The 11,209-nt window shown below is 42.4% G+C and overlaps 1 protein-coding gene across 6 annotated transcripts in view; it reads left to right on the top strand.

The window, feature by feature from the left end:
• The window catches only part of myt1b (myelin transcription factor 1b), a 154,517-nt gene that overhangs the window by 103,806 nt on the left and 39,502 nt on the right, over positions 1-11,209 (top strand). Inside the window, exon 1 of one of the 6 annotated variants that reach the window (XM_013915277.1) lies at positions 7,633-7,725. The exons of the other annotated variants lie outside the window; for them this stretch is intronic. The gene's annotated coding sequence lies outside the window, so the exon portion shown is untranslated. Of the gene's footprint in view, positions 1-7,632; positions 7,726-11,209 lie in introns of those variants that run through there. 6 annotated transcript variants of the gene reach the window in all.

Below are 11,209 nucleotides of genomic sequence, written 5' to 3'. Positions count from 1 at the left end.
GGGGGGTATGGTTTTAGCTGAAAGATAGCAAATCTTTGCTTTCCTACAAGCAGCAGAAGAGATCTGACTGGATGATTTTATTTAGTTAATCTGCTGATTAATTAACAATGCAAATACTCATTATTTGCAGCCTTCTTATTTCATTAAAAATTTTGAAGTCATGTCTATCAGAAGATATTTCAGTATGGGTGTGTTATTATTTTAGACCAGCCTGAAAAAAGTGAAGCTGTCCTTTAGCAAAACACTGCTGGGTGGACATTTAAAGTCATGGATTTCTCAGAAATCCAAGCACCTTGGCTTATCTGTATCTAATGAAAGCTGACAGATATGGGTATGATAAAGATGCATGCATGTTGGAGAGAAAGAAGAAGCAAGGTTGGGGGTATGACAGTAAGAGAGGGGTTGGAGGGAGGGGGCATGTAGGAAAATAAAGTCATCATGTTATGAATCTGATTGTTGTCACAAGAGTGGACTCTGGTGTCCATCTGTGCACGAAACCAGGATGTGTTTCTGTGTCAAAGTGAGCATGCGTCTGGTTGCTATTTTTAAAAAAAGAAATAAAGCTCTTTATTTTGCTTAACAAATTATTCACATCGTTCACATCATTTGTTACTTCAAACACAAATTTGCTCGTTTATCAAAGAGAAAAACTTTTTCCCTTCCGGTGGAGCACTGACTCTTACGTCTTTCCACCAGCGCAGCCCAAAGTTGCTCCAAATAGAGATGCTGAATAATGATAATGAAAGCGTAGGAGTGAACATTTAAGAGGACTTTTGAATAACGATGATGATGAAGATGGAGTGAAATTTCCATTAATTAACTCACGGGAGTCATTTTCTCAACAATGTTCTGTTTCCTGCTCGTCCCTGTGTGTGTTTCTGTGTGTATTTGTTTAAACTTTATTGTCACTGGTGTCTCTAGGACAGCTGGAGGCTATGTCAGAGTTCAGCTGCTTGTTATACAGAGCAGAGAATGAGAGGAGAGAGGGTTGGGGGTGGGGTGGTATGGTGTGGGGAGGAGTGTTCACATTCATTTGCGTGCGTTTGCATATGCCTGTGAATGTGTAGTGTGTGTGTGTGTGTGTGTGTGTGTGTGTGTGTGTACGTGAGTGTGTATGTGCGTGTTTAGTCCTATCTGGGTAGTGGAACAGAAGGGTGAAGGGGGGTGAATAGTGAAGTTAATGGGCTAATGAGAGCACCGTGCTTAGGAAGAATACAAGAGGCTGTCTGGCATGGCCAGATAAAAAAAACTTGCAGAGGCATTAGTGGAGACCCAGCAGTCCTCCTTAACAGCGACACGTTCTTTGTCCACGCACACCAAAAGCCACTTTAATAAGCAGTGAATTCATTATAGATGTGTTTCTCTCGTTTTTTGGAGCCATAAAAGCAAAGAGATGGAGAGTGAAGGGATGTGGAGAGCAGATGTGTAAACTAGAAAACCACATCCAGTTTTTTAGGAGCATTAGTTTCAGTTTAATGTTTAGATATGGTTAGCTTTGTTGTTCACTCGATGATAAGAATAAACATGAAAACTACGCTTCAGTTAAAGGCTGTGTCGGTCAGATATTTGTTGACAGCATTTAGAACCACACTTCTGTGCACATTCAAGTAAGTTTAGCTCAGATGTGCACGGCTAAAACTAAAATTCATCTAGTTAGTTTCATTTCATTCAATGTTTAGTTCAGTAATCAGAGTTTGGGCTCAAATAAGCGGATTAAGTTGATTTTGTTTTATTTGATCTAGTTGGACTTCTTAGTTTTAAGTAATTTTTAAGTAAGCACTTTAGTTTAGTTTAGTTTAGTTTAGTTTAGTTTAGTTTAGTTTAGTTTAGTTTAGTTTAGTTTAGTTTAGTTTAGTTTAGTTTAGTTTAAGCCCCGTGGCAGCATGTAGAGCTTGTACCACACCTTTTACCTTATGTCAGCTGGAACAGGTTACAGTCCCTCTGCAACCCCATTTAAACAAGCCTCCAACAGTCTGTTTAAGGGCATTTGCAGCAGCTGTTTCAGTTAGGTTTAGTTTAGCTTCATTAAATTTAATCTGTTGGAGTTTAGTTTTGGTTGACACAAGTTGAGTTGAGTTTAGCATACACAGTTGTTGTCAGCTGTTCAGATTTGTCTGTTTGTTTTCTAATTCAGTTACGTTTTATTTGAATATCTTTAGTCTTCAGTGTTGAAAATTCAGGCTTTATGAAGCAAGTTAAGGGATTTTTCTTTTGGGTCAAGAGGAATGCATTTCGTGCAGATTTGTTACATTTGTTACAGTACAAACGGGCTAGGAGCGAGCTTTGTGAATTTAGTTTTGTTTTCTTTCATTCTGTCTTTCATTTTCTATTTTCCAGCTTGGTGAAACAATTATTGACTTGTTCTAATAATTCCTTTTTTATGATGAAGACTGGAAATTTGACTGTAGTCCGACTGTGTTAATTTACTGTGCTGTCACAGCTTAGTTTAGTTTGGGGGGATTTTAAAAGTTTTTCCAAGTCATCCAAGTTCTTTTTATTTTTGTTTAATTTAGCAGCATTGATTCTTCTAATAATGTATACAGGTAGCTTAGCTTGGTTTAGTCACTTACATCTACTGTGCTTACACAGAAAGGGAAAGTTGAATTCAGTGTAGTTGAGTTTATTTATTGTGACCATTCAAGTTTAGAAGTGAGTCAAGCAAATGTGGGGTTTTTTTGGTTTTGCTTGAGTTTGTCTTTTAGCTTACTCTAGTAACATATAGTTATTTGCTAGCGAAGCTTATACTCTGGTTGAGGATAATGAAATTTAGTTTAATTCACTTCAATTGAGCAAAAAGGGAGGCTAAACCGAATCTGGTTTTACATTAACACTACAAATTTCAAAGTGTAGACAAGCACACGCCTTCAAGAAAGGAGAGGATATTGTTTGGCAATGTGCAACTCTCTTCAACAAACAATAGCAATAAGCAATCAGAACATTAAATGTACATGAAAAGGCTGTAGAATGTGTTGAGGTTGCTTTACCCCCCATTACATCTTGGAGAGATGGGGATGGGGTAATGGGAGCAAGCAATGGGAGAGCTCATTATCTGGCAGACCATCTGCTATTGAGAGGGAGGAACTGTCTGTCTGTCCCAGACACAGACGCTCTGAATAGGCCTGGAGTTCCAGTGAAAATGCTCCTCTAACTTCCCTAAATTAGCTGTACATCTGGTACATTTGGTCACACGTGATGAGGGAGGCTGGTGGAAACTGACCAATCATGTTTTTAAAAAAAGTAGAGAAAAGAAAAGAGATGTTGCTAACATAAGCAGAATGTAGAAAAATATACCTTGCTTTAATTCCATGTTTGTTTACAGCTAGATTCATCATTCTGCAGCTCGGTTCTACTTCATTACGTGTCCATGCAGTTGTCCACGAGTTTGTGGTGGACTTGTGAGATATTTGTGATCTAATCCCGCGAAGCTCTTTGTGCAACACGTTTGAATCTATGTTTGATGTCTGTGGAAGTTTTCAGTGCAGCAGCATGTGCAGGTTGATGTAAATGAAGCAGATGAGAGTTTATGTGCATTCAGTCAGATCGCTGGGGGAGCGTGAGTGTGAGAAGTTGCCCGGCGCAGCAGATGCTCTTTGTTGCTGTTGTTCGGGCTATTGTTGTTGAAAGCTGACACTGAAGGGGCGGGATAGGCTCCAGCTCTTGGCAGCAGGAGGGCAGCCTTCCTTCCTATTGGCTCCCGCGCGTGTCGGTCAGCGGTCTGTCACCGCCCCTCGTCACTCCGTCGGGAAGTTGAAGTAAAGTTTGAGCAACTTTGTTAGGCTGAAGTAAACTTGCCAGCAGCACTTGACGGCCGCGGCGGGACTTTTCAGAGGGACCGAGAGAAGGAGCACCGCAGAGATGAAGCTGTGCCGCACTTTTCTAGGTTCGTATCGCTCACTTTTTTTAAACTGTAGAGGAGCAACTTTGAAACTTAGTGTTTAAACTTTGTGTCTCGGCATCTCCATCTCTCTTTAGAATCATTGTGCTGACGCAGATATAAGCAGACAGTCAACAGACACGCGCCGGAACTTTGTTTTAAAAAGTTGCAGCAGCTCTGTTAGCGTCCAAGAAATAAATAGAAATTAAAAAAACAACAACAAAAAAACAACAAAAATCCCTTTAGAGACATTGTGACCATCGCTGTACTGAATTAAAAGACGCTTACAGCTCTGTCTGGTTACACCAGTTGTAACTTCAAAACATCTCCGCGGGGCAAACTCATCGCATGCAAGCATTTCGAAATAAACTTAAGAAATGTAAACTTGAGTTCTGAGCACACAGCAGAGATAAACTCCAGCCTCTTCGGATAAAAACTGGCCAGACAAAGGACAGTCGGTCCCTGGGGGACCGTGTGGCCCCGGTACCATGGGGACACTGCCAAAGCTGCGGGCTTATTAAAAAGTTTTTTTTCTTTCTCTCTCTCGGAGTGTGTGTGTGTGTGTGTGTGTGTGTGTGTGTGTGTGTGTGTGTGTGTGTGTGTTTAGTCTGTCGGCTTGTTCCATCTGTCGAGGGACTATAGGGGCCTCCCCCGGTCCCATCCTAAGCGCTCACTCAGCTGCTGCCCCCATGTAATATTTATACTGGCTGCCTGCACTCCGCACAATATAGCCACCATACAAGAGCTATAGTGCTGCAGGCCTCTGCCATCTGCATCTGCAGACAGACTTTAGAACAACAGAGGAACAAGTTTTCCCAGCTCGTGCACCGGCTGCTCGATTACTCACACTCAGCCTTCAGAAGAAAGTTTTTGTTTTCAGTTTTTATTTCTTCAAAATAATAGCCACAAGGGGCGACCGATTACAAATGTTAAACTGTGCCAACATAGGCTTATACAAAGTGACACGGTGTATTTTACTTTTTCTTTCCGAATGAGGTGAGTTTACCCGTGTCTTACCCTTCAAAATAAAAGGCAAGAACAAGTGAATGACTTGATATTGTAAAGTTTTCAAACGTATACATTAAATATGTTTAGATCTGTCCATTCATGAAAGTGATATTTATTTATTTATTTATTTATTTATTTATATATTTATTTAGGGGGGGGCAGTTTGGGGTGAGTATGGAAAATAGTTTTATATATATTTATATATGTTTTCAAAGTAAAAACGTAAATAGATCGACTATAAATACGAGTCATTAGATATTTAAATTAAAGACAGTTTAATTTTCAGAGCTTGGACTTATAAAAGCTGCATTCTGCTTTGTTTATTTCAGTTTATATTAAGGATGAAATGATTGTACTTTATTTTGTCAATGTTTCCGTTCAAAAAATAAATAAAATGCAGTGGTGATATGATAAAGTTTTTAGACCTTTAAATGGAATAAACATTAGTTTTGGATATTCATTTTTCATAGATTTGGCATTCCGTTTTGTCTGTATTAGTTTATAACGAAGGCAAATATGGTTCAAGTTTTATCCTTCAAAATAAAAGCCACAACAGTAAAAAAAAAACAACAACAACAAAAACCCACCCACTTGGTACTCTTGTGACAGTGTGTTCAACAGTATTGAAGTTTACATGTAAGCATTCGTATTATTAGTGTAAAATGATTTTACTTGAAACCATAAGATTTACCTTTTAAAATAAAATATGAAAAACTGACAAGTTTGAAGCAACGTTATCAATGATTGGGACAAATGGAGCAAATATTGCCTATTTTAAAGGTGAAATATTATCATTTTAAAAATAGAACCTTTGTTTGATGCCATTAAAGTTAGCTGATGGCAGATAGTTAGTGTCAACAGTGGGCAGACAAACGCTTTTGTTGCCTCAACAATGAGCTGTAGTAGATATTGTTTGCCAGAGCTGTCCACGGTTCTGAACACGCACAGAATCTCTGGAGCAGCACTTTGGAGCTGTCCGCAGTGCTGATAGCAGCGAGCGATTGTGATTTGAGATTTGAGGCCTTTTCTCTCTTCTCTTTTACCGCCAGAAAACCTCCGTGTGTCTCTAGTTCACACCTGACCTACAGGCCTCAACTTTGCGACACCGGTCCACCCTGTGCTGGATCATGGCCCGGGATATTTCCTATCCCCCCTCTCTTTTGTTTATTGGGTTGTCGATGGCATTGTTGTGAATCCATTCTCTCTCTCTGCGTGTCTCTTTCTGCACACCACTGTCTGAAATCATACTGATGGCGGCGTGCACGGCCGGTGATTGATTTCAGCTCCAATGCATAACAATGGGATTTCACAAAAAGAGCCTGCTGCAAAGAGATAAGAATTTAATAGAATTTCTGAAAGCTGAAGGTTGGGCTTTTTGAATATTCCCTACGTGCGCGGCGTGGAGACAGCAGATAAAGGATGGCATTTGTGGGGACTATTCTCAAATGGCTTGTAATGAATGGTTGTCATTTCCACTAATGGTTTCAAAACGGCAAAGCAAAAAGCATGATGTGAGCAACATTTGGGAGTGACTCCAAGTTGCTCTGTTAAGACCGGCTGTTTGTTGTTCGGAGCTGCGGCGGTCAGCCTAAAAACGATGAGCAGATCAGGAAGTGAGAGTGATTAGTTGTCTTAGTAAACTCCTGCGTCTCTTTTTATTCAAACCGATATCACACTTCAGTCCTTTCGTCGCCTCCCCTGAGCATAAATATTTTTTATGCTCGGGGGAGACATATAATCTCCCTCTTTGCCTATATGTCGTTAACCCCCACCCCCTTCTTCCCATACGGAGGAGTTATCAGATGCTGTCAGCGCTGCGCGCATATCCAGACTCTGCTACTACATCAATTCACGGTCCTCGACTAAAAAAAAAAATTAAAAAAAAGTCCCCCTGAATGAATTATTGGACGGTACCACTTTCCGGGGTGCGTTGGGGGTGGTGAAGGATTACAGTAATGCTTTTGGGGGACATCAAGAACTTGTCAGCGGGTGAAATGTATAAAACATGAGCTAATTCTGGTGTCTCATATTGTGTTGGAGCCCAGAGGCGTAGAGATGCTTCACCAACGATTACACGCTGATAATGGTGTTTATGGGATGTTTGGGGAAATGGAAACTTTATTTTCATATGTGGGAAATGGCGCGCAGTTAGAGTCAAATCTGGTTTAAAGTTGTACGTTTCGCTGGCTTGAGACATGCTTAGGAGAGAGGAAGGACGAAAGTCAGGGAGGGGTGTGTGTGTGTGTGTGTGTGTGTGTGTGTGTGTGTGTGTGTGTGTGTGTGCACATATGCCCATTGAGTTAGCGTGTAGTAAGAGGGGACTTCAAGCCCTGCCCATCTGATGCTGGAGGTTTTACTACAGCTTCCGTGATGTCATGGCAAAGGGCGGAGGGAGGAGTTGAAAGGGGCGGGTGGGGAGTTGAGAGGGGATGGGATGGATGGAGGGAGGAAGGGAAGGGAAGGGTGGAGGGAGGGGGTGGTACAATGGCTCATGAGGGAAAGGTAAGTCAATATTACGTTTTTTCTCCCCTCCTCGCTGACAAAGGCAAATGAAGCCATGTTTTTTGCTTACAAACAAGTAACATCTTAACGCCCGGATACGGAGCCGTGCGCCGATGCGCTGCGCAAGAGAGGCCGGTGCAACCTTCAGCTCGCTCTTCTTATTTATCACATCTGGACGTTTAGAACGGGATAGACGATTGCTTTTTACAAGAAAAAAACAAACACATAGAGCTTTTACTCGGGATATCGTGCCTCTTTAAAGAAAACTACTTGGCCTGCAACTCTAAAAAGAGAGCGAGAACGCGGCGCCGAAACCACAGCGGAAATATTATCGGATACAGGTAATCAGAAATGTTTTGAGTGTTTAGATCTGTGATGATTCATCTGGAATTACCCAGCCTTTGTGCGTGACTTTGACTGTGTGATATTTAAAAGCATCCCCCCACAGCGCGATTTAGCACCGGTTTAGTGTTGATGTCACATTTTTATATTTCCTAATTCCCCGGTGTGGATTAAAACTTACGATCTCCCCACAGTTTGACCTGATTTTTTTTCTTCTTTTTTCCATTTATTTACGTTGTCAGCTGCTATTAGTATTTTCCGCTCAGGATGGAGATGAAGCTATATTTTAGCCCCTTCCATGCTGCGTGTGTTTACACCGGCGCCGTGTAATAAGTGGGAATAAACCAACTATGGCGCTTTCTCGGAACCTCAGTTGATGCGTGCACTTCTCTGCCACTCTGCCCGTGTCGAATAGTTCATCATTAGAGTGTGGGGCTTGAAGAAGACACACTCAGTACGATGCTCCATCCTCTGCTCCGTCCTCTAGTTTCACCTTCCTGTCTCCAGGAATAAATTTGCTCGTTTACTGTACCACGTCCCACCCTTTCTAGTAAATTGAGATATGTGTGCAGAGTTTGTATTATTAGAAAGGTAGAGCAGCAGGAGTCCTGCGTGTGTTTGTGTGTGGACAGATGGATGGATGGAGTGAGTGTGATTGCGAGAAAGAGAGAAAGGCAAAGGGAAGGATGGAGGGAGGGGTTGACCATTTGATCCTCTGCAGCAAAAAACAGAGATGCTCTCTTCAAATGTCAGCCGCCTTTAGTAGTGCGCAGATGAAAAAAAAGTCCTCAGAAGCGCACTGAAAATAGACGCCGGGGAGGGGAGCCTCGAGTGGCACGTTTCACTGGATCTTTTCGGACTGTGGCACGGTGCAGAAAGCGAGCCCGTGCGTCTGTGCTGTTGTTGTTTTTTTTCTTGTTTTTTATCCCTCACACCCCCCACTCCCTTCTCTTGCTCACCCCACCTTCTTGCCTTGCTTAGATGGCCGCGTGATGTGTGCGCCTCGCGGCTTGTCAAAGCACCCGCGTCCTAAGATGGAGGAAAGAGATGGGGCTGCCGATGATGGTGATACACAGAGTGTTATGTCACCCGCTCTTTAAGTTTCTCCCCACTCCACTGTAGCAGTAGTAACCTCAGAAGAGAGTGGGAGAAACTTGAGCTGCCCGTCAGGAAAGCTTTCGGCGTTACTTTGCTTCCTGGTTTTCGCCGTTGGAAACGCGGACTTTAAACGGCAGAATGTCTCCGCTGCTTTTAAATATCTGCGGCTTTAAAATAGTTTTTACAATCTTCCACTGGAGTTGGTTAAAGCTCATTTAAATGCATGGAAAAAGCATCCGCAGGCCTATTGTTTGGCTTAATGTAGAATAAATACCGAGCCACACATGTAACGCATCCTAGGCAGAAAAGATAAAACACCTATTGTTTTTCTTCTGTTTACGTTTCCAGTGAAATGTAGCCTAGTTTTGGAGGGGGATTACCGAATTAGGTTATTGGTGCCTTATGCTGCTACAGCAGCGTATAGAGCTGCGTGTAGCAGCCTCTGATATGACCTGCTCCTGTGTGTGTGTGTGTGTGTGTGTGTGTGTGTGTGTGTGTGTGTGTGTGTGTGTGTGTGTGTGTGTGTGTGTGTGTTTGTAGTTACTGTGATAGGAGGAAACCTCGCTATTTATGAAGGGTTGAATAGGCGATGGTGAGGACAGCAGGTGCCGGAGGAGGGAGCGCAATAAACGCACTGGAGGAGCAGCTGGGGCCAAATTGCACCCTCGTCATTCAAAGCCTATCAGAAATCTAAGCAATACAAGCAAAGGTCAGGGTTGGCCCTGGCTTTCAGTAGAGAGGAAGCATTTCAACTGAAAGGCTGGAAATAATGAATTTCATGCCTGCATTGAAATGGGAAATAAATAAAAAGAAAAGTGAAAATTAATTAAAAAAGCAAGACAAAAGTGCACAGATTCTTCGAGAGAGGAACGCAACTTGGAGAAGTGTTTGGAAAACGGAGTGGTACAGATTTTCAGGTGTGCGGCTCAGTTTAGTCTTAGAAGCAGCGGTTTGTGTCATTTTCTCAGAGGTCAAGGTGACCCTCAGGGGAGCTCCCCCCTCCTAAAAGCTGGTTGCCATGGTGCTGTTGCCTTTCCATCCAATCCCCATCACTAAACTGATAGTAGCATCTTGCAAGCTGCCCCTCTTTTAGTCACCTTTCCTGTTTAATTTGCCCTTCAAGCTAGGATCTTTAAATCACAAATTTGCTTTTCACACCTGCCTCATAATCTGGAAACTCTCCTTTCTTTTGTGCTTTGACACAAAGAAACCAACAGAGTAACATGAAACCACCCCGCCGGTGCACAACTTTTGATTTCTCGCTCCCGTCTGTTCAGCTCGCTGTAATCACACTAAGTTGCCTCTAAATCCTGCTTAACAGGGGGCCAGGGGTGTACAGCTGGCCCCAGCGCTGTACACACACTAATGCTGTTACAGACAGTTCACCCTGGTATTTAATCTAACTATGGATTTAGACCTCTTTGCTCTATTGTCCCAGTACAGTAAGCCGTAGTCCTGTAATGGTATTACTTCAGCCTAAACTTTGTTTTCAGGTAAAAGGTTTTCTTTTTTGGATCAGGTATTGATTCTTATCATTTATTTTCTTTGTGTGCAGATAACTGGCAAATCTGCCCCTCAATAACAAAAAAACCCAAGCTAAAAACCCATTCATTTTGCATTCACTCCCACCTACGGTCTCACTTCTGATTAACCAAACGTCCCCGGTGAATGGCTAATTGTCTCATACTCCTCCAACTTTTGCTGTAAAATAATGAGCTGTGAGTCTTTTAGGTGGAGAAAGAGCAGCATGTGATCAAAGAATCAGAGAGAGCAGATCCTGAGCATGCGAGGTTCACATTAGGTTTTCTAATTTCCTTTTTTTTGTTCTAAATTTAACACAAGATGCCAAAGAAGGGTTAATTCTGACACCTCTTTCTGTGATGAATCGCTTCAGCTTTGGTTCCAGCTGTATTTTCTCTCTCTCTCTCTCTCTCTCTCTCTCTCTCTCTCTCTCTCTCTCTGTGTGTGTGTGTGTGTGTGTGTGTGTGTGTGTGTGTGTGTGTGTGTGTGTGTGTGCAGCACGAGGTCAGGACTAAGCAGAGTGAACGGGGGGCTGCTGACACACGGCCCCAGGCTATGTGTCCTAATAGAGTGCTGTTATATGTTTGGCATTTAGGAAGGGCTCTCAGCTCCTTGGCCCCAAAACTAACAATACAGGATGGATGCTCACTTCACTTCACTTTAAAAGGAGGGAGAAAGACCAGAGAGGAAGCAAAATAGGCATGGGAGTTTGCCTACTTGTGTGTGTATGTGTTTGTGTGGAGATAGCTGAGACAGAGATAGAGATGCAGACCTAAAGTATTGCTGCTGTAATCACTTTTTCACTCTGGGGTGGGGTGGGGTGGTGGTGAAAGTTGATAAACAAGCATTTTGTAAATGGCTGAG

The sequence above is a fragment of the Pundamilia nyererei genome, unplaced genomic scaffold (assembly GCF_000239375.1).
Source record: "Pundamilia nyererei isolate P.nyererei 1_Seehausen unplaced genomic scaffold, PunNye1.0 scaffold00279, whole genome shotgun sequence".
NCBI classification, from domain to species: Eukaryota; Metazoa; Chordata; class Actinopteri; order Cichliformes; family Cichlidae; genus Pundamilia; species Pundamilia nyererei.
The sequence above is the reverse complement of the archived record's forward strand: the minus strand, read 5'-3'. Positions and strand labels throughout refer to the sequence as shown.